General features: G+C 40.9%; 1 pseudogene; it reads left to right on the top strand.

Annotated features, from left to right (window-relative positions):
* The first annotated feature begins 8,565 nt into the window (after positions 1-8,565).
* On the top strand, positions 8,566-12,834 carry LOC123390411 (annotated as a pseudogene).
* Positions 12,835-21,535: the final 8,701 nt, after the last annotated feature.

The raw sequence follows: 21,535 nt of genomic DNA, 5'->3' as shown, positions 1-21,535 counted from the left end.
TTTCTTCAGGGATTAAGGGAAGGGCTGCTGCCCTCACTTGGCAGAGGTGCTGGGCAGCAGTCTGGGAAAGCATTGTAAGGTGATCTGTAGAGAGTGGGCCAGGGGCTAACCTCCTTAAAGGAACAAAGCACAACTACAAGAGCAGTAGCAGAGCAGCCCCTGGCATAGAGCTGCCTTTCCCAGCCTCCCTTGCAGCCATTGTGGCCACGTGACCAAGCTTCTGCCAACAGTGAATGAAGGGCAGGGCAGTGCATGGAAGGGAAAATCCCCGGCTTTTGCCTTCTACTCCTTCTCTGACCCAGTGGCGGTGCTGGAGCTCCTCTGTGAAGATGGCAAACCTGCCAGGAAGCCTGGATCTCTGAATGTGCAATACTTAGCCACACATAGGCTTGGACCACCTACCCTGGACGCTTATATGAGAAACAAAGAAACTTCTATTTTTGTTTGAGCCACTGCCTTTGGGACTTATTCATTCCAGCCTTTTACCTCAACTAATACAATGACTATCATCATTTAAAACACTGAAGCTATTTAGGAAATGATAATAGTAACATAGGCTACCTGTAGGGAGAGGAAACTGAGGTGGAGGAGGGGTCGTAGGAGGAAGTGTCCTTTAGTGTTTACTCCTAGAATTGCTGAAATTTGAACCCTATAAATGTAATACTTACTCAAAAATTTAAAATAAAAAATTTCTGAGGTGGAGGAGGGGTCGTAGGAGGAAGTGTCCTTTTGTGTTTACTCCTAGAATTGCTGAAATTTGAACCCTATAAATGTAATACTTACTCAAAAATTTAAAATAAAAAATTTCAACTTTACCTCAATTAAAAAACCTTAAAATGGAAATTATTCAGTTAAGGAGAAAGGTTGATCTTGCACCACAGAAGTTTGTCTGATTGGCGCTCAACCAGCACTTGACTGCCTTATCTACGAATTCTATGAACTGGGGAGAGGAGAAAGGGGATGGATAAAGCTGGCAGAATGGAGCAGCCAGGTGAATCCCTGAGGGGAAGGCAGAGCTGCGGCACTCAGCCTGTCTCTGCCCAGGAGTACTCATCTGCATGCCAGCAGTCAGATCCTCAACCCCCAATTAGACTGTGCATGCAGGAGATGGTTCCTGCATGCAGATTGATGTCACATCCATTTCCTGAGCATCCTAGGTGCCAAGATGGTATCTTTTAATAGGAGGCGCTCCAAGAGACTTGTCCTGAATTTTTGGTTGGATGAGCAAGGTGACATTTTATGCCAACTGAAGGAGAATTTAGTTTTCATCTTCCTAACTTGGGTTGATATTTCCTGCTGCCTGTATTTTATGGTGCTATGAAAGAATGATTTATTGTTTTCCTATTGATGATTTCCAACAAAGCTCCCATTTCAGAGACAAAAGGGAAAAGGCAGTGTAATATTGAGTGATTTTCTCCTTAGGGGCAAAATAGGAGTGTCTTTTTTTGTTTCCTTTTTAAAATATTTTATTCTGGGACGCCTGCGTGGCTCAGTTGGTTAGGCAGCTGCCTTCGGCTCGGGTCATGATCCCAGCATCCTGGGATCAAGTCCCACATCGGGCTCCTTGCTTGGCGGGGAGCCTGCTTCTCCCTCTGCCTCTGCCTGCCATTCTGTCTGCCTGTGCTCGCTCTCTCTCCCTCTCTCTCTCTGATAAATAAATAAAATCTTTAAAAAAATAAAAATAAATAAATAAATAAAACATTTTATTCATTTACTTGAGAGAGAGAGAGAACATGAGAAGGGGGAGGGTTAGAGGGAGAAGCAGACTCCCTGCTGAGCAGGGAGTGGGATCCTGGGACTCCATGATCATGACCTGAGCCAAAAGGAATTGCTTAATCAACTGAGCCACCCAGGAGTTTCCTATTTAATGTGCAGCTAAGAAGGGCATTGTGTGATTGATAGTTCAGTTTCCTCAAAATCTAATGAATATTTGAAATTACCATTTTATTCTTGGCTTTCTATTTTCTTTTACCATACAATGGCTCCTTTTATAAGCTCTGCCCCTGGGAAAACACAGATGGCATTTCCCCCTCCCAGGTGCCCTTGAACTCCATGTATTTCTCCCAGGAGAGTTTGTCAGTTGAAATATTTGGTAAATTAGTAACAGAAAAAAGGAATCAAATAGCTTCAGAAACCACTTTTTAATAGTTTGAAAGTGAGAACGTTGAAAGAACCAATGCATTGTTGTTACCAGTTCAATTCCCTCAGTTTAATCACCCCCTTTAGTTCTCAGTTGCCCACCAGACGGAGCTCTGTGCTGGTCCCTGAGGGTCCCTCAGACAGTTGATACAGGCGCTCCTAGCCTTACTGCCCAGCATTCGCTCCGGGATTCATCCAGACCTGTACCGAGACTGAGTGCTGCTGGTTCCTGGAGGGACATAGCCCATGACCTACCCCTCAGGTGCCACCTTGTCATGAAGTAACCTCCTTCCATCAGCCAGACGCTGCAACCACAGCTGGTGGATTTGGATGCCTGTCGCGTAAACTTAGTGGCACAGAGCTAGTCTTAACCATCTTTGCTGTCCTGCAGCCTCTGGCCTGGCACCAGCGCATAGTAGGTGCTTAGGAACATGAATTACACTGAGAGGCATAAGAAATGAAACAAGGCCAGATTCTTCTCCGCCAAAAATGTGCTCTCTGATAGGGCTGGCACACCATAGCCTGCGGGCCAAACCTAGCTGCTGCCTTTATTGCAAGGCTCATGAACTAAGAATGCCTCATGTTTTTAAATGGTTGGAAACAATTAAAAGAATATTTCATGACATTTGAAAATGAGGTGAAATTTACATTTCAGCATTCATGAATCAAGTTGTATTGGAACCCAGCCACAACTTTAGTTTACATCTTGGTTGTTGCCGCCTTCCTAGTTTTACGGCAGAGTGGAGTCGTGGCGATCATATGGCCCGCCAAATGTGAAATAATTCACTGTCACTTTTCAGGAAGTTTGCCAACCCTGCTCTATAGACTAAGGTCTTCAGTTATACATAAACAATGAATCTTGGAACACTACATTAAAAAGTAATGATGTATTATGTGGTGACTAACATAAAACAATAAAAAAATGGAAATATTTGTTTTTGCTCTTTTTCAAATCCACAGCTGTGCAAGGAGCATAAATGGCTATTATTTCCCCATTTAAAAAATACTGTTTACTTGGGTGCCTGGATGTCTCAGTCGGTTAAGCATCGACTCTTGGTTTTGACTCAGGTCATGATCTCAGGGTTGTGGGTTGGAACCCCGCATCAAGCCCTGGGTTGGGCTCCTTGCTTAACACGGAGTGTTTGTCCCTTCCCTCCACCCCCCACACCTGTGTGCACACACTCTGTCTCATAACTAAATAAAAAAAAATATATAGCATTTACTATTTTGGAATTTTCTGAGCAAGAACCCTATGTATGATAAGCCAGAAGTATTCAGTTCCTGCCACCCTCAAGAACATTCAGCAGAGGTACCATTCAGTACCTCAAATAAGTACCTGTGCTGTGCAGGTGGGGGGTGGCTCTCTGGAGATATGCTGATGAGCAGGATTAACATAGTCCTTACCCTTGTGTTGCTAATGCTAATGTGGAGAAAATTAAACAGTCAATAACACAAAATATGATCATTGTTTTGATAGAGAAGGGACTCAGAGAACAGAAGGTAAGAATACTTTAGCTTGTCTAGGTAACATCAGGGAAGGCTTCTCAGAGGAGGTGACATTTCCAGTGAGACCTGGAGGACAAGTAGGTATCATATTAGTGAAGAGTCTTTTACATGGAAAGAGACAAGCTTCCATCTTATTTAAGCTACTGTTATTCAAGCCTTTGTTATATGCATCCAAACTTGTATCATAATGAATACATTCCTTTTTTAAAAAGTTTTTATTTTTATGTAATCTCTACACCCAACATGGGGCTCAAGCTCACAATCCTGAGATCAAGAGTTGCACACTCTACTGATGGAGCCAGCCAGGTGCCCCCATTCTGTGTACCACTGTAGACACTTCCTTAAGCAATTGGAAGGACACACTTCTCCTGTGGGACTAGGAGTCCAAACCACTATATGACCCAGTACAGGGAGGAGCTTTGCATTCCAGGATAGAGGACTCTGGGTTGCTGGCTGCTTGGTTCTCTTTAAGGGAGGCTTTCTTTGGTCGACCCCTGAATATCTTAAAAACATAACAAAACTAGAAGGCCTCTTATGTGAGGATGCCTCTGCAGTTTGTCAGACAAGTTCCTCTCTGAACTTAACATTTATTCTAGAAGATTGTCTCAATCTCTGAGCTCCTTGACAAAATTCTCTTTTCTTCTCTCTTCTAAATTTCGCTTCCACGTTGGCCATGGAAGGGGTCCTACTTAATGGCCAGCAACCTGGTGGGAATCTGCATGCCACTTCTGTTTCAGGGTGGAAAAATTGTTTCTGAGGCTTAAGGGACTTGTTTTGGAATGAGGCTGACAGGACTTACCTCTGGTGTCTCTTCCAACATCTGTCACCTAAATTCCAACTAATTCAGACATCCCAGCCGATCTCAAAAACAAGGACAATGCAAAGTCTTAGGGAAATTAACATCATCTCTTTGAAGAACTTTACTAGGACTAAATACCAGATATTACTTTTTACTCTAAAAATCAGTGACAGCTTGTGCTCTGAATGAAGATGTGCTTTTTTCTTCCAGTGGCTCATTATTCATTTCAGATACTCACTTTGTCTTCCAGAGGAGTCAAGTAAATATGAAAAGTCAGCCCAATAAATTGGTCAGTATCCTGATGAATATGTTTTCATTAACTGGACCAACCACTGATTCATATAAATCGATGAAGAGATGAAATAATGCTGGAATAATCGATCAGCTATAAACCTTTCCAGAATATAATTAACCTCTTACAGATGCTTCCAGGATGTGTTGACTTTGTGATCACAAGTGAGAAAACTGTGTAGTGAACATTTGTCATTTTTGGTTGTCCAGCCTCTAAACACTCTTTCTATTTTCATGAGTGCAAGATGAATAGAGGTCAGGATCAGGCTTCCTACTCTGGAAGCTGGAGAGGAGCAGATAATCCAGGTTTGGACTCATTGGTCCCATGTATGGATACGTGACCAAGGCTCATCCAAACAGAGGCTTTTCCCCAAGACTTTGGCCCTTCAGGAAGTGGTAATGAGGCCAGAGACAGTCAAAGAGCATTCAAGTGGCTGGACGGAATTAAGACATCTGTGGGTGGTGTGACAAATGTTGGGGGCTGGTGATACCAGAACCAGCACCCTACATGCACTGAACCTCTGGTGGAAACTTGACTGTGCCATGAGTTCCTGTTTCCAAGACTAATTCTCCAGTTTCCCTGAAATTGACATACCCAATGTCTTTCCAATAAATTTCTTTTTTGTGTAAGTTAGCCAATGTTGGTTTTATTATTCCAAACTGGCTGTTTCATACGCTATGTGAAAATAGGATATGTGATATTTTTCTGTACCTGGTCCATTTCTAGACCAGGAAGAATTAATTTTAAAACTACAGTTACATTAAGGGTCCAACTGACAGGAAAGCATATATTTTACAAAGAATGTTGAGTTGTAACATGTTTGTTCAGTGCACTTAATTGCTACTCATTCTTTGAAAGGACAAAGGACCAATCAGAGACAGGCCACAGTCTCCGAGAGCCTGACAGAAAGGCGGTGGTGTTTTAGGATTCAAAGGGCCCTTTGAAACCATCTCATCCAAACCCTTTATTTTACAAATAAGAAAATTGAGGTTCAGGCTGGCTAAATGATTAACCCCAAATTGCATAGGCAATTATGGAAGAACAGGGATTGTAATCAGACACCCACTCCTAGAGAATTGTTTTATTTGGCAGGAAAGACAGGCAGGGTGAAGAAGGGAGTGGCAAAGACAGGTATCTCATTTGCAGAACTGGGATCAGAGAGTGTCTGTTTGGTTCCAAGGCAGAACTGGGATCAGAGAGTGTCTGTTTGGTTCCAAGTCACAGAATCAGAGCTTGGGGTCAGAGTGTTACCACACAGAAAGGCTGGCTGGGGGTCGAGATGTTACTGGAATGCAGGGTTGGCTAAGAACAGGTTAGTCTCAATGCTAGAGCCAAGCCTGAATTTTTCTCATCCCTGAGATGTGTGGACAATTAGCTTAAGTGTTTTAACACCTTTTTTTTTTTTTAACCCTGTAGGAAATGGTTGCTTTCTGAAACTCTCATGAATCCAACTTTGATACCCTCTTTTTCTGGTTTGATATTGACATGCCTAGTAGAATCTCATTGCAGATGGACTTCTCACTGGTTGGTAACACTATCTAGTTGATAGGTAGAATTATCCCTTCAGTTTGAGATATTTGCTTTACTTTGTTGGGCAGATATTTGTTATATGGACACTTCCCCCCCCAAATTAACTAATTAATTATTTAGAAGGATGGAATTTGACTCCTTTAGGCTTGACAATCAACATTTTAAAATAAATCTGCTTTGGGGCCCCTGGGTGGCTCAGTCAGTTGAGCATCTGCCTTTGGCTCAGGTCATGATCCCAGGGTCCTGGGATTGAGTTTCACCTCCAGCTCTCTGCTCGGTGGGGAACCTGTTTCTCCCTCTCCCTCTAACCTTCCCCCCACTCTTGTTCTCTCTCTGTCTTTCTCAAGTAAATGGATGAATAGAATCTTTTTTTAAAAGTGGGTTTTATAAAAAAAAAAAAAGTAATACATAAGCCGCTTTCTTGAGCATCATTACCATACAGCATGCTTTCATGTCACATTATTGACAGATTAATTGTTTCCAAAGCACTGTTGTATTTCAGGATAACTCATCTCTTCTGTATGCTATTGCCACTTAAAGTTGCTTTTTGTTTACCATTTGATACACGCCCAATATAGATCTACTTCCTCTTTTTTAAAGTCACATTGCTGGATGAGCAAAGGATCTGCAACCCAAGCTGGTGACTTTGTTGGGAACAGGGGTCTCCAAGAACAGAGAAGACTAGAGAATCTGGGCAAGACTGGGACAACCTTAGTGGGAGAAGTCCAACACAAGCTTTGCCAGGATGGAGAGCTGAGACAAGAGTTGTTCTTATAAGGCTGAAGTCATAGACAGCTCCTACTTAACAAATATGCAGAAGGAAGAAAGAAAACTAAGGAGTGAACACCTGGTTAATACACTACATTTAAAAAAATTTTTTTTAAACTTTGAAAATATTTGGTGAGCATTTTTACAATGTAAAATAGTAGTGTGATGAAAACAAGTAATTGTTATATTCTACATTAACATAATGTTTAGGTGATGATAACTAATCATGGTACAATAGGGTTCTTTGATGGCTGATGGATTTAAGTCAGGGGTGTTCCATTTCTTAAAGAATGAGGAGGTTAAGAATGAGAACATTAACTAAGAATTACTATCACTTTCGGTTTTGCTTTCAACTCAAAGGAAAGAATTTTATTTATTTTTTTAAAAGATTTATTTATTTATTTGAGAGAGAGGACGAGTGGGAGGGGTAGAGGGAAAGGGAGAGAGAATCTCTAGCAGACTCCATGCTGAGCGCAGAGCCTGATGTGAGGCTTGATCTTAGATCCCCCGATCCTGAGATCATGACCTGAGCCAAAACCAAGAGTCAGTCGCTCGACCAACTGCGTCACCCAGGTGCCTCTCAAGGGAAATAATTTTAAAGCACAAGCATGCAGTGTTAAAATTAATTATGAAGCCTCATACAAATGTCATACAGTCCATATCTTCAAATTCTGTGGAAAGCTATCTGTGTGTCACGGCTCCCTGGAAAAGAAAGCTCCTTTTCTTTTTGGTCAGAACCCCTTTCTTGTGGATGAATTCTTAGTGTTCCTTGATCCCAGTTAAGGCTGATTATGGTGGGGCGTCTGAGTAGTGCAGTCAGTTAGCTGGTTTCCGCTTTGGTTTTGGCTCAGGTTGTAATCTCAGGGTTGTGAGATCAAGCCCCACCAAGGGCTCTGTGCTTAGCTCAGAGTCTGCTTAAGACCGTCATCCCTCTCCCTGCCCCTTCCACTTATCCGCTCTCTCTCTCTCTCTCAAATAAACAAATAAATCTTAAAAAATAATAATAAAAAAAGCCCTCTCCTTTCTCTCTGCCCTTCCCATCTGCACTCTCTCTCTCCAAATAAATTAATTAATTAAAAAAATCGATTATGTTTGTGACTAGGTAAGAGAGTTCACCCAGGTATTCTGCGCCGTTTTCAAGATCTTATGCAAGGTAAGACAGTGACTGAATTCTAATGTGAGAAGACCGGGAAGACGTTCCTAGGATTCTAATAGGTTCCAGTTTGCCATCTTGACCAGCATTCGGTAATGCATTTATCAGCATGGATGGGCAGGTCATTTCTTAGAAGCAGACTGGGCACATTCATTCCTCCGAGCTCTTGCTTGCACATTTTGTCCTTTCCTGCCTCCTCTTCTCCACTGCACTTTTCTAAATCTTGTAGCTCCTTGCCAATGCAGCTCACCTCCTCTGTGGGGACTTTGCTGACCATCTCAGCATACCCCTTTCGTGTGCTCCTATAATACTTGTAAGTAGCAGTCATTTGATCCTCACTTTGTATGCAGACTTCTCTTTATGTGCCTTCTCGGCAAAATGCTAATCTCTAACATCCAGGGTCCTATCTCCCATCTCTCCATGGCTAACAGGACCACCTCAGTGCAGGCAATGAGCAGTGGATGCTTGACTGACAGTCCACTCAGCATAGTGGCTCATTTTAAACTCTGTAGTAGAAAAAAAAAAAACCAGCATGCAGAGAAGAGGTCTGCCTTCAAATTTCCAAATTCAAACTCAGCTTGGCACTTATGTTGGGATTTCCAAGATATTCCCATAATCTAATAATAAATATCCTGTTAGGTTAGGCTGACATGAAAAGGCGTCTATTACTTGCCTTAAGAAGACACATGGACCTGACAAAATGACGTAAGGTTCTAGAATGTGGTTATAAAAGGCAATATAGAACTTCCCAGGTGATCACTGGTTTGAATAGGAAGGCTTGGGAGCACTGGAATTGATTAAATGACTCAGAAAGCTTTTACTGAGTCTTGAGTGTAGGGCAAGATTCTAGTTATCTGAGTATAGCAGATGTTTTCGGAGCTCACGTCATATCCCCTTGGGCCACTCAAATTTTAGTCCAGCCCTAATGACCTAAAAGTGACATTGAGAATGCACAATTTATTATTTTTTTAAAAGATTTTATTTATTTGATAGAGAGAGAGAGCACAAAAAGGGGGAGCAGCAGAGGGAGAGGGAGAAGCAGGATCCCCACTTAGCAAGGAGCACAATGTGGGACTTGATCCCAGGACCCTGCGATCATGACCTGAACTGAAGGCAAACGTTTCACTGACTGAGCCACCCAGGTGCCCTGAGAATGTACCCTTTAAAGAATTTTCATCCTTTTCTGTTTTATTCCCTCATTTCTGCTTTCTAGGATCACATCCCAAACAAACTATGTGTTTCCAGACCTTGTCTAGGCTCTGCGTTAGGGGGATCTTGAGCTAAGACAGAGAGATATATAGGATGTGGTATTTGTTCATAAGGCTCTTATAAGCTTAGATGGAGTATTTGGACACATATTCTTGGAAACAAGGAAAATAAAAGGCAGATTTCAATTAAATGACACACAAGTGGTACATATTCTAGTCCATTATGATTGATATAGATTGTATTAAATTTTAGTAATAATTCTTCCAGCTCTGGTAGCTCTAACTAGGAAGATTTGGTTCTTCCACAATTATTATTTCTTTTGATATTTTATTAATCTCATATCTTACTAAAGTGTTCTGTTCTTAGCTAAGTATGAAGAGGTGGGATTGGGTACATTTTGTACCACATCCTTAGTTATCTGTAATTATATCCTGTCATTCAAATGCTATTCTATTCAACTTTGCAGAGCTTAAACATCTTTTAACATTTTACTTCTCCTAATACTAAATGGAACACTTAGGTGTTCACAAAATTATCTTGGAACATGTCATGAGAATAAACAAAATGAATTGAAGTTATCATTTTGTACTTGGGGCCAATTATTTTAAAGGAAAAAAGAAAGGGAGCTTAATATTTTCATCACAAAACTAATATAATAATATTTTAAAAATTGGGGAATGAATAAATATATCACCCATAGAAAGATACTATTAAAGCTTGTTTTATTTTTGCAAATTTTTATGATTGGCCATATTACAGATACGTTTTTTTACACAATTGTAACACTCAAAAATTTTTGGTTTGAATCCTTTATTGAGGCAATTTTGGAGCTTCAAGAAGTCATCTTGAGAAACCTGTTCATCATATATAGTATTCTGGGATTATAGGCCTTCATTATCCACTAGACAGAGTTCTTTTTTTTTTTTTTTAAAGATTTTATTTATTTATTTGACAGAGAGACAGTGAGAGAGAACATGAGCGAGGAGAAGGTCAGAGAGAGAAGCAGACTCCCCGTGGAGCTGGGAGCCCGATGCAGGACTCAATCCCGATACTCCGGGACCATGACCTGAGCCGAAGGCAGTCGTCCAACCAACTGAGCCACCCAGGCGTCCCACTAGACAGAGTTCTAAGGGAAGGTGGTTTTCCTGATTCCCTTTCTTGAGTCACCTATGTCTTCTAGCCTCTTCTAGATCGAAGGATCTTGATAGCCATGTTTATGAAGGAGGTCACTATAAAATTTCTTAAAATACCAAGCTATTAAAATGTTTTAATGATTTTTTTCAAAGCTTTGTTTAAGAGAAATATGCACCATGAAAGCAAAGCATTGCATGGATTTGCATTTCAGAGTCTGGGAAGACCCTTCTTGACTCTTACGTTTTTATTTTTATTTTCTTCCAAGTCTTATGATAAAAAGAATTTACTTTTAGGATGGTGGTACGCCTTAGTGTGGGTCTTCGGCATTTATTTTCACTCTGCTTCAGTGAATTTTTACTATGAATACTCCTGTCCTCGGGAGTTTTTCTTGTATTATTTCTCTAATAGTTTATTTGTTTCCATTTTCTCTATTCTGGTTTTTTTTATCTTATATTTTTAGCATATTAACCCTCCTGAATTAATCATGTATATAATTTCTCTCCTATTACATATCTTTGTCTTTTCTACTTTTGTCAAGATTTTGTCAGATTTATTGAATAGAATATGTGTCCAAATACTCTTTTTAAGAGTTTTATTTCAAGACTACTATTATATCTAAAATTTTTATTCATTAACTTTTAACAACTGAGATTTATTGAAAATATCAGAAGAAAAGACTTCGTATACACAGTTGCCTGCAGAACCAGGCAGCTCAGTAGTCTAATTAAAGGTGGCTTATCAGGCAGTTTGTTGAACGGCATATGCAGCTAGGGAAGCTGAAGCATAACCAGGATATGCTGATCATCAATTTTTTTTCTTTTCTTTTCCTTAATGAGAACTAACACCACATTTTTTAATTTCCAAGAACTCTTTTCCAGCACCTGAATATTTTTTCTCTGTAGCATCGGTCTTTTATTTCACAGATACATTATCTCGTTTACTCTAAGGCTATTGATAAGATCGTTTTGAAATTCTCCTCTTTTCATTTCCTCCGAGTTCCTATTTTCCACATCACATTGTCACGATTTTAAATCTACTGGAAGAGTCTTTAACAATGTAAGCAAAATTCCCAGAGTTTGATTTCATGGCCTCTGATGGGCTCCACTTGGGTTATTTGCTCATTTTTGGACCAGGTACTGTGTAGGGAGATGCAGATTTCACAGTTGGTTGGGGGTGGATCAGTGTTCTTCCTCTAGCGCCAGACAGAGAGCTCTATCAGAACTGAAAGTGAGAGAAAAGCCAGCCTTCAAAGAAGCCGAAGAGGCTGTTACTAGGAAAAGAGCCAAGGGATATTGGCTGGCCAAAAATTAGTAAATATGTGCACTGAAGTGCCTGGCATTGGGGTTTCCTCTGCAACACACTGGCCCAGAGCTCAAAAAGCCAGTTTCGGAATTCTGGCAGTGAATTTCAAGGCACCCAGCTAATACCCAGACATCACTACTTTTTCACAAATCTTATATCACGCTGAAGTCTAACTCCCTTCAGCTTCTTCTGTGATCTCTGTCCTTCGGCAGGCCTTTGAGTTAAGTGAAGGCAGTACTCGTGCTCCCAGGTCTGTCTTTTCAGACTCAGCATCTCCTGTTGCTATAGCTATTCCTTGCTTGACAGCCTTTTGAATCCTTTCTCTATCTTAGATCTCTCTTTTTTCCTCCAGGTTTGTGCATTCTGGTGGAGCACAAACAGCCTAGAACCTAGAGAACCATCATGGAGCACAGTTGATTCAAACTGGTTTCTGAGTGTAACCTAGGAGTATGTAAATAACTCACTTATTCACTCACTAAATGACAACTTATTCATTTACACACTCACTATGGAGCTACTACAGGATAATAATAATAATAATAATAATTCTTAAACCTAGAACACAAATCCACCAGAACTACTAATGAAACCCACAGATCCTGCTTTTGTTTGGCAGCCCTGGGCAGTGGAGCTCACTGGCCCTCACCTGTCTTCGTTGTTGTCCCTAGCCAGGGCCCTCACTGTTGTGGTCATTTATGGTGGCAGCTGAGGCTACAAGGGTAGGTACCTTAATTTCAAGAAGAAGTTAGAGAATGAGTTCCCCAGATGCCTGGACATCTGCAGCAAGGGAGCTCCCCAGGCCACCGGCTATGTGGACATGGAAAGTAGTTTCTGAGGCTGGTGGTGGCCATCAAGGCCACCTTGGCTCAGGGCTAATATGCCCTGAAAGGGCTAATATAGCTAATATGCCAAATCCAGCGACCTTGGCCCAGCCTCTGTGGCAGGTGCTTCAGGACAGGAAGGACTAAAATGTCTTGTGGATGCCTGGGCTTTCCCTGATGTCCTTGCAGTCACCTTGTAGGAGCAGAGAGATTGATGCCTCTCGTCCCTGCCCTCGTGAGTGCGTGTGTGTGTGCGCGCACGCGCACCGAAGTTTAGCTCTGCACCCTGCCTGCCTTGCTCCTTCCTCTCCCCACATTTCCCCATATCCCTGTATCCCCCAGCCCTGTGATTACACTCCGGCATTTGGGGTGATCAGGTTTGAGGGTTCCTTTTCAGGGAGTGGCCGAGAGAGGCATCTGGGTGAGCGAGCTGCAGATTTCAGTAGTGTTGGCAATGGTTCACTATTCAGTAAATATTGCATGAGTTTAACAAGGAAAGAAGGAAGTGAAAAATCCTGATAGCCAGGCCATACACCAGACCCAAACTGGGCTCTCTGGGATGAGGAGGATGAGAACTCAGGCATTTTTTAAGCTCCCCAGGTGATCCTAGTGTGCAGCTAGAGTGATCCCCACTGTTCTACTATGTCACAGACCTCCGTAAAAATATAATCTCGGTGCTAACAGGTTTTTTTAACGTATGTTTTTTTAGAAAATGAATTTGAAGCCTATTTGCGTCATTTGCCTCTGGCTAACCTTATTCCCTTTGTGTAAAGACTATATTCTTCAAGTCACGTCAGGGAAACCTAGGGCAAAGTAGCCAGTTGGCCACATGTATTTATTAAAGTTTCTGAAAAAGGTGATTATATCAATACTAGTTAAGGCCTTCCTTTATGTAATTTTTTCAGTTTGGTTGATAACTCCTAGAGGCTAGTGCTGAGTTTATTTAATGGACCTCACAGCATCAGGAGTAACGTTATGTTTCGGCTTTTGAAATTACTTTGAAGAGCTTTTAAAATTATTTTCAACCAAAAATGTAGTCTTTTAGGACTATAAATTAGAAGCCATCTGTGAAGCTGCTGAGTTTTATAGAAAAGCCTTCATTTAGATTGACATTTATCTTGTAATGTGGCAGTAGAAAAAATTCTGAAACATTTGCAGAACAAAGGTTAAGGCCAGACTTACTCAGTGTGATGTTTATAAAGCATAAATCTGCACAGAAAGGGGGTAGATTTATTATTTATGTTTAACTACAGTGTCTATTGTGTATTGCAAAATCTCATATTAAACAAAGTAGATTCACTGAGGAAACAGGGAAAGGAGGGAGGCTGAGAATAAGGGAGGGAGGAAGTCCAGTGAATCTTTGTGGCAGCCTTCTTTAAACTGTCTCCTGACATTTCCTGACTTTAGAACATTTTTGCCAATTTTTATTTTGAATATTTTCAAACAAGGAGAAAAGTTGAAAAGAATCTTGCAGTGACATCTGTATATCCTTACGTATCTCTAATGCCTGAAAACCAGGAGAGCTGATGGTGTAGCCTTTAGTCAAAGAACAGCACGCTTGAGATCCAGGAAGAACCAGTATTTCAGTTCCAGTATGAAAGTAGCAACAAAAAGTGATATTCCACTTCAAAGGCAAGGTCAACCTTTCATTCTATCAAGTCTTGAACTGATTGGATGAGGCCCACTCACTTGAGGAAGGTAAACTGTCTGTTTAAATGCTAATCTCATCCAAAAACACCCTCACAGAAACATCCAGACTAATATTTGACCAAATAGACCTGGAGATCTTGGGGCTCAGTTGACACATAAAATTATTAATTGCATTAGTTATCTATTGCTGCCTGAAAGTATTATTACGTACTTTGCAGCCTAAAGCAACACATATTTGTTATCTCATGATTTCTGTGAGTCAGGATCCCGGGCATGGCTTCATTGGGTCCTGTTCTTAGTGTCCCACCAGGCTGCACAAGGTGTCCACCATGGCTTGGGTCTCATCTGAGACTTGACTGGGAAGGTATCTCTTTCTAAGTTCACTCAGGCTGTGGGCAGACTTCAGTTTCTTGAGGGCTTATCTTTCTTTTTTTTTTTTTTTTTTTTTTTTAAGATTCTATTTACTTATTTGACAGAGAGAGTGCCTGAGCAGGGGGACCAACAAAGGGAATGAGAGAAGGAGACTCTCTGCTGATTATTATCTGAGCCAAAGGGAGACACTTAACCCACTGAGCCCCCCAGGCACCCAGAGGGCTCTGATCTCTTGTTGGCTGTCAGCTGAAAGCCATCCACAGCTCCCAGAGGCCACTACCGTTCTTTGTCATTGGGATTCCCTGACATGGCCAATTACTTCTTCAGAGGTAACAAGGCGTAGGTCAGAAGCCACCATCTCAAGTAATTTAATTACATAATCATATGCATAAACATTCATATCCTGTCACGTTCACCATATATTATTGTCTAGAAGCAAGTCACAGGTCCTGCTCACACTCAAGGAGAAGTCACGTAAGAGCATGAACACCACGAGATGATGGGACCTACTTTAAGCCTGTGCACCACAATTCTTTATTTAGACTTAAGAATTGTTCACATTTTGCCACATTTGCCTTCTCTCTGTCTAGACACACACACACACACACACACACACACACACATTTCTGCTGAACTTTTTTTTTTAAGAGTTGTTTTTTTTTTTTAAAAGAGTTTATTTATGTATTTGACAGACAGAGATCTCAGGCTGGGGGAGAGGTAGGCGGAGAGAGGGGGAAGCAGGCTCCCAGCTGAGCAGGGAGCCTGATGTGGGGCTCGGTCTCAGGACCCTGGGATCATGACCTGAGCCGAAGGTAGAAGCTTTAACCAACTGGGCCACCCAGGTGACCCTTCGGCTGAACTTCTAAAAAATACTTGTCATGATTAATATTACCCTGTAAATACTCATTAGTCTCTTAATAATAGTGCATTTCTATATAACTATGAAACTATTTTCAAGAAAATTAAAAATTCCTTTCAAGAAAATTAACAATAATTCCATTCAATCATTTAATATTCAGATCAGGTTCAGATATCCCAACACATCTTTTGTAAATTTTTTTTATTAATTATTTTTATTAACATATAATGTATTATTTGCCCCAGGGTTACAGATCTGTGAATCGTCAGGTTTACACACTTCATAGCACTCACCCTTTCACATACCCTCCCCAATGTCCATAAACCAACCACTCTCTCCATACCCCCCCTTGCCCCAGCAACCCTCAGTTTGTTTTGTGAGATTAAGAGTCTCTTATGGTTTGTCTTCCTCCATCTTGTTTCATTTTTTCCTTCTGTACCCCCAACCCCCCGACTCTGCCTCTCAGAGTCCTCATATCAGGGTGATTATATGATAATTGTCTTTCTCTGATTGACTTATTTCGCTCAGCATAATACCATCTAGTTCCATCCACATGATTGCAAAAGGCAAGATTTCATTTCTTTTAATGGCTGCATAGTGTGTGTGTGTGTGTGTGTATATATATATATATATATATATACACCACATCTTCTTTATTCATTCATCTGTTGGATCACAGGTGGATCACAGAACCTGGACATCTAGGTTCTTTCCATAGTTTGGCTATTGTGGACATTGCTGCCATAAACAGTGGGGTGCACATGCCCCTTTGGATCACTACATTTGTGTCTTTAGGGTAAAAACCCAATAGTGCAATTGCTGGGTCGTAGGGTAGCTCTATTTTCAATTTTTTGAGGAACCTCCATGCTGTTTTCCAGAGTGGCTGCAACTTTTGTAAATTTTTGAAAACCAAGATTTAGTCATATTTCATTCATTACATTTGATCATGTCTTTTAGTTTTTTAGTCTACCTTAGTTACACCACCAAATTAAAAAATAAACTTGGATTCTATTATACATACAGAAAAGCACAAAAATCATTGGAAATGGTAGTCAGCATTATAAGAAAGAATGGGTCTAAAATTGTAAAAGAAGAAAGAAAACTGTCTTTGCAGATGACATGATTGTGTATCTATAAAGACAACCCCAAAGTTTCTGTAAGCCATTACCATAAAAAATTCAGCAAGATCTCTTGATATAAGGTCATTGTACAGAAATCATTTCTACATATTAGCAACAAAAAATGAAAATGAAATGTAAAAAATATCAATTATAATACCAGGACAAAGTTGCAAGTTCCCAGAAACAAACCCAACAGAACATGTGTAAGCCTCTCCTCTACACTAAAAACTATAAAATGATGAGAGAAAATAGAGATGATTTAAATAAATGAAAAGATGTTAATTTTTCAAAAATTGGTCTTTCGATTCATAATAATGCCAATCAAAGTTCCAGCAGGTATTTTTGTGGAAATTGGCAAGTTGATTCTAAAATTCATGTGGAACTGCAAACCATCAGGTGCGGCAATGCTGAATAAGAACAAATTTGGAGGATTTACACTGTAAAATTTCAAGACTGACAATAAAGCTAGAATAATCAAGATGCTTTGGAATTAGCTTAAGGAAAGACAAATAGTTCAATGGAGTAAAACAGTCTGGAAATATATGCAAGCATATGTCATCACTTGATATATGGCAAATGCATGACTGCAATCCATGGGGGAAAGTATAACCATTTCATAGAGTATTTATGTAGGAAAAAAAAAAGGAAACTTGATCCCATCTCACATCATATGCAAAAATTAATTTCAGGTGGATCACAGACCTGGAGCTGGGAAGTGCAATAATACAACCTCTAAAGGAGAACAGGGGAAAGGGTCCTCCTGAACATATAGAGGCAAACATTTCTAAAACAGTAAACAGAAAGCATTAATCATAATGGAAGAAAAAAACCCTGATAATTGAACTTCATTAAAATAAAGCATGTCTGTTCATTCAATTCATTCATTTCAATTAGGAAAGAAAAAGAAAGTCAAAGACTATTTGTCTAAGTTCTAAGATATCCAGAACACATGGAAATACAAATCGCCAAAAATAAACAAAGAAAAAAAAATAAAAACAACTGAAGCTTGAAAAAATGGGCAAAAGCATTAACAATCATTTTATAAACAACTATTCCCAAATGACTGATAAACATACGGGAAGGAGTTCAACATCATTGGTTATAAGAGAAATGCAAATTAAGCTCACAATGAAATACCATTACACACTCATCAAAATGGCTAAAATGAAAATGATGACAAATTTAAGAGCTGATGAGATTATGGAAATGTTGGATTTGGCATATATTTGCTGGTGAGACTAAAGCTGGTACAACCACTTTGGAAGAGTGTTTGGCGCCCTGTACTAAAGCTAAGCGTATGCCTGCCCAGTGACTCTAGAGAGTCCGTGTGCACCAAAGGGACACAGAGGAAACCTTCATAATGCCAAACTGGGAACACCCCAAATATCCACTGACAGGAGAACACAAAATATAATGTGCTATATTCATATAATGGACTATTATGTAATTAAAAAACCACTACTGAGAGATGCAGGAATAAAGATGAACATGACAGACATTATGCTGAGCAAAAAAAAGACACCAGTCAGACACAGAAGTCCGATGGAGTTCACAGGAAAAAATTAATCAAATGAAATAGGACTTGGAATAGTGTGTGTGTGTGTGTGTGTGTGTGTGTGTGTGAGATACAGACTAAGAAGGTTATCATGGAACTTTCTGAGATACTGAAAATGTTTTATATCTTGATGTGGGTGGTGGTGAGAGGTTGCATAGAAGTCTAAAAATCCATCTAATGGTTTACATTAAGATTATTGTACTTTATGGGGTGCCTGGGTGGCCCAGTCATTAAGTGTCTGCCTTGGGCTCAGGTCATGATCCCAGGGACCTGATCGAGCCCCACATCAGGCTCCCAGCTCAGTGGGATGCCTGTTTCTCTCTCTCCCACTCCCCCTGCTTGAGTTCCCTCTCTCACTGTGGCTCTCTCTGTGAAATAAGTATTTACTTGACAGAGAGAGAGAGAGATCACAAGCGGGCAGAAAAGCAGGCAGAGAGGGAGGGGGAAGCAGGCTCCCCGCTTGAGCAGAGAGCCTGATGCAGGGTTTGATCCCAGGACCCTGAGACCATGACCTGAGCTGAAGGCAGAGGCTTAACCCACCGAGCCACCCAGGTGCCCCTAAATAAATAAAATCTTAAAAAAGAAAGATTATTGCACCTTATGAATGTCACCATATGTGTTTACCCCACAATAAAAAAGTTGTAAAAGAAAATAAATATAAACAAACCCAAAGTTTATAACTCTAAATTTGCCCAAATTGAACAGCCCCTGCTCTTTTCCCATCACTGTCCCCATAAGTGTAACCATGATCATGATTTCCAACACCACAGATTAGTTTTGCCTGTTTATGAATTTTATGTAAGATAAACTTTAGAGTATTAATTCTGTTGTTTATTTATTTTACTAAACATATTTGTGAAATTTGTCTCCTCTGTTATATGTAGTTGAAGTTCATTTATTCTTGCTGTATAACATTCCACGTATGACTGTACCAACATTTATCCATGCTGCTGTTGATGGGGATTTGGGTCATTTCTAGTTTATGTCATTGATTGTTTTTAGGGTCCAGTCTGGTTTTCCTAAAAATTGCCCAACATTCTGCTTTTATGATGCTACCACTTGACTTGTTCCTTTATCTTCTATATTTCTAATAAATTGGAATTTGTGTCTGGAGGCTTGTTCCAAATCCGATTCATTTTACAGTGCATTTCTGACATAGCTCTTACTTCTCATGATGTAAGCAGGGCCATTTGCATCTTTTTCCATGACGTTGGTTTTTGTCCATTTTTCTATCAGCTATTTTCTTTTCTATTCCTCAGTGCTTTTTATATATTGTGGAGATGGAAACTTTTTTAAAAAACGTACTTGCTTGCCCAAACTTCAATCCCTGTATTTTCTCTGAGTACTCACTATGAATCATTCTGAATTCATTAAAAGAGAAATGACACTCAGAGCGCCTGGGTGGCTCAGTGGGTTAAAGCCTCTGCCTTCGGCTCAGGGCATGATCCCAGGTCCTGTGGTCGAGCCCTGCATCGGGCTCTCTGCTTAGCGGGGAGCCTGCTTCCCCCTCTCTCTCTGCCTGCCTCTCTGCCTACTTGTGATCTCGGTCTATCAAATAAAGAAACAAAATCTTAAAAAAAAAAAAAAGAAATTACTCTCTCTGGGTCTTTTTCTACTGAAAAGCTGGAATACATGAGATGTCCACTTTCATCCCCAAATATTTCATCCCCAAATATAACCTTGACAGATACTGTACACACTTCACGGTGAATATGGTAAATATGGTTGGGTTTTTCTTCATGTTTCTGTGGTCCCTGGCCTGCTCCATGCTACATTGCTGCCTGTTCGGGAACCCAGGTTGAGTAAACATGGGTTCCCTGTCCTCAGAAGGCCTTGCTCTTTCTCTCCATATTCACAGGGATTTACTTCAGCTGTGAACATCTTTGTTTCCGCCTGTGACTTCCTTTCCTTTCACCTCCTCTGTGAGGTGGGCCACCCTCCTGATTCTTTCCCTCTTGCACCTCCTCTCAAGACCCACGCCTTCCTCTCTGCTGTGGAGCCCTCAGGGGCATTCTCCATCTCCATTGCTTACTTTTCTCATTTTTGTCTTCAGTCTCTGCTTCATTGACGTCTTTCAGCTAGCCTGTGAGTATGTATTTTCCTCCCTCTTAATCCTTCTCCAGAACAAATGTTTCCCAGTGCAGTTTCTCGTGTCCACAATGGGGATAGCCAAGTATTTTACTAGGCAGAGCAGTAGGAGTTGGGGATTGGGCCAGCCTCATGGAGCCCATTACCGAGACTTTCAGAGAACACTCACCCCTAGCGTGCCTTCCCTGTGCCACAGACTTTGAAACTACAACTTATCCTTGCTCTGGGCCAGATCAGATTCTTAGTTAAGGGAAGCTACCACTGAACCTTGTCAGGGAATAATGATTTATTCTGTCTTTGCCTTTATACTCCTAAGTGGCAGGACAGGAGTGAGCAGCTTCTCTTAGGGAGGGTGGGGTTTCTTCGGATTACAATGAGTTTTCCTTTACTGTCCTCACTCTGCACACAAGGGTCTGCCCATGGTCCCCATATGGGTCCTCTCACTCTCACACTTCAGCTTCTCTGGGCCCATCATCTCAGAGGCTTCCACATTTTGATGTGTCCATGTCTAGACGTCCATCCAGCCTTCAGTGTGGAGTGGAGCTGCAGGGCCACTCACCATTCTTCACAGTCTAGAGGCACTTCAAACTCCACCTACCCAAATTAATGTCTCCCTGTTGGCTTCCTTTCTGAAGCCCCTCTCTCTCTGGGGTTCGGCACCCCTCCCTCTAGTGTCTCAGGCTTGAAACGTGGGAGTGATCTTCTCATCCTTTCTCTTCCATCTTCCAAGATTATTGCTTGATCGCTTGACAAAACAATCACCAACTTCTGCCAGCTCACCTACTCTCCTACCCACTCTTGCCTCTTAAGTTCAGGTCCTTGTCCTCCCTCCTTGAGACCATCGTATCTGTGTCTACTGCCTCACTGCCTCTGGTCGCCCCTTTCTAGTCCAGACTTCCTCTGTCTTCTATCATGCTCATTATAAAAAGTAAATCTGAGCTGATTCAGATTAATTACTAAGATTAATTCATTACTCCAATTCTTTCATGACTCCCCATAGGGCATGAGGCAAAATTAAACTACATAGCAAGGCATCCAAGATTCTATGTGATAATCTGGCCTCTTGCCATACTTCTTAATGTTCTAGCAATTCTAGAATGTTCCTACTTTTTGGAATTCTCCATAATCTTTACAACTTCTTTGCTTTGCATGTTATTTTCTTTGCTTGGAACATCCATAGTCCTTCCTCACCCTACACCCTCTCCCATGGTTGAACACCTGACAAACTCCTTTCCAT

The sequence above is a fragment of the Mustela putorius genome, unplaced genomic scaffold (assembly GCF_011764305.1).
Source record: "Mustela putorius furo isolate JIRA1106 unplaced genomic scaffold, ASM1176430v1.1 tig00537350_pilon_pilon_pilon, whole genome shotgun sequence".
NCBI classification, from domain to species: Eukaryota; Metazoa; Chordata; class Mammalia; order Carnivora; family Mustelidae; genus Mustela; species Mustela putorius.
The sequence above is the reverse complement of the archived record's forward strand: the minus strand, read 5'-3'. Positions and strand labels throughout refer to the sequence as shown.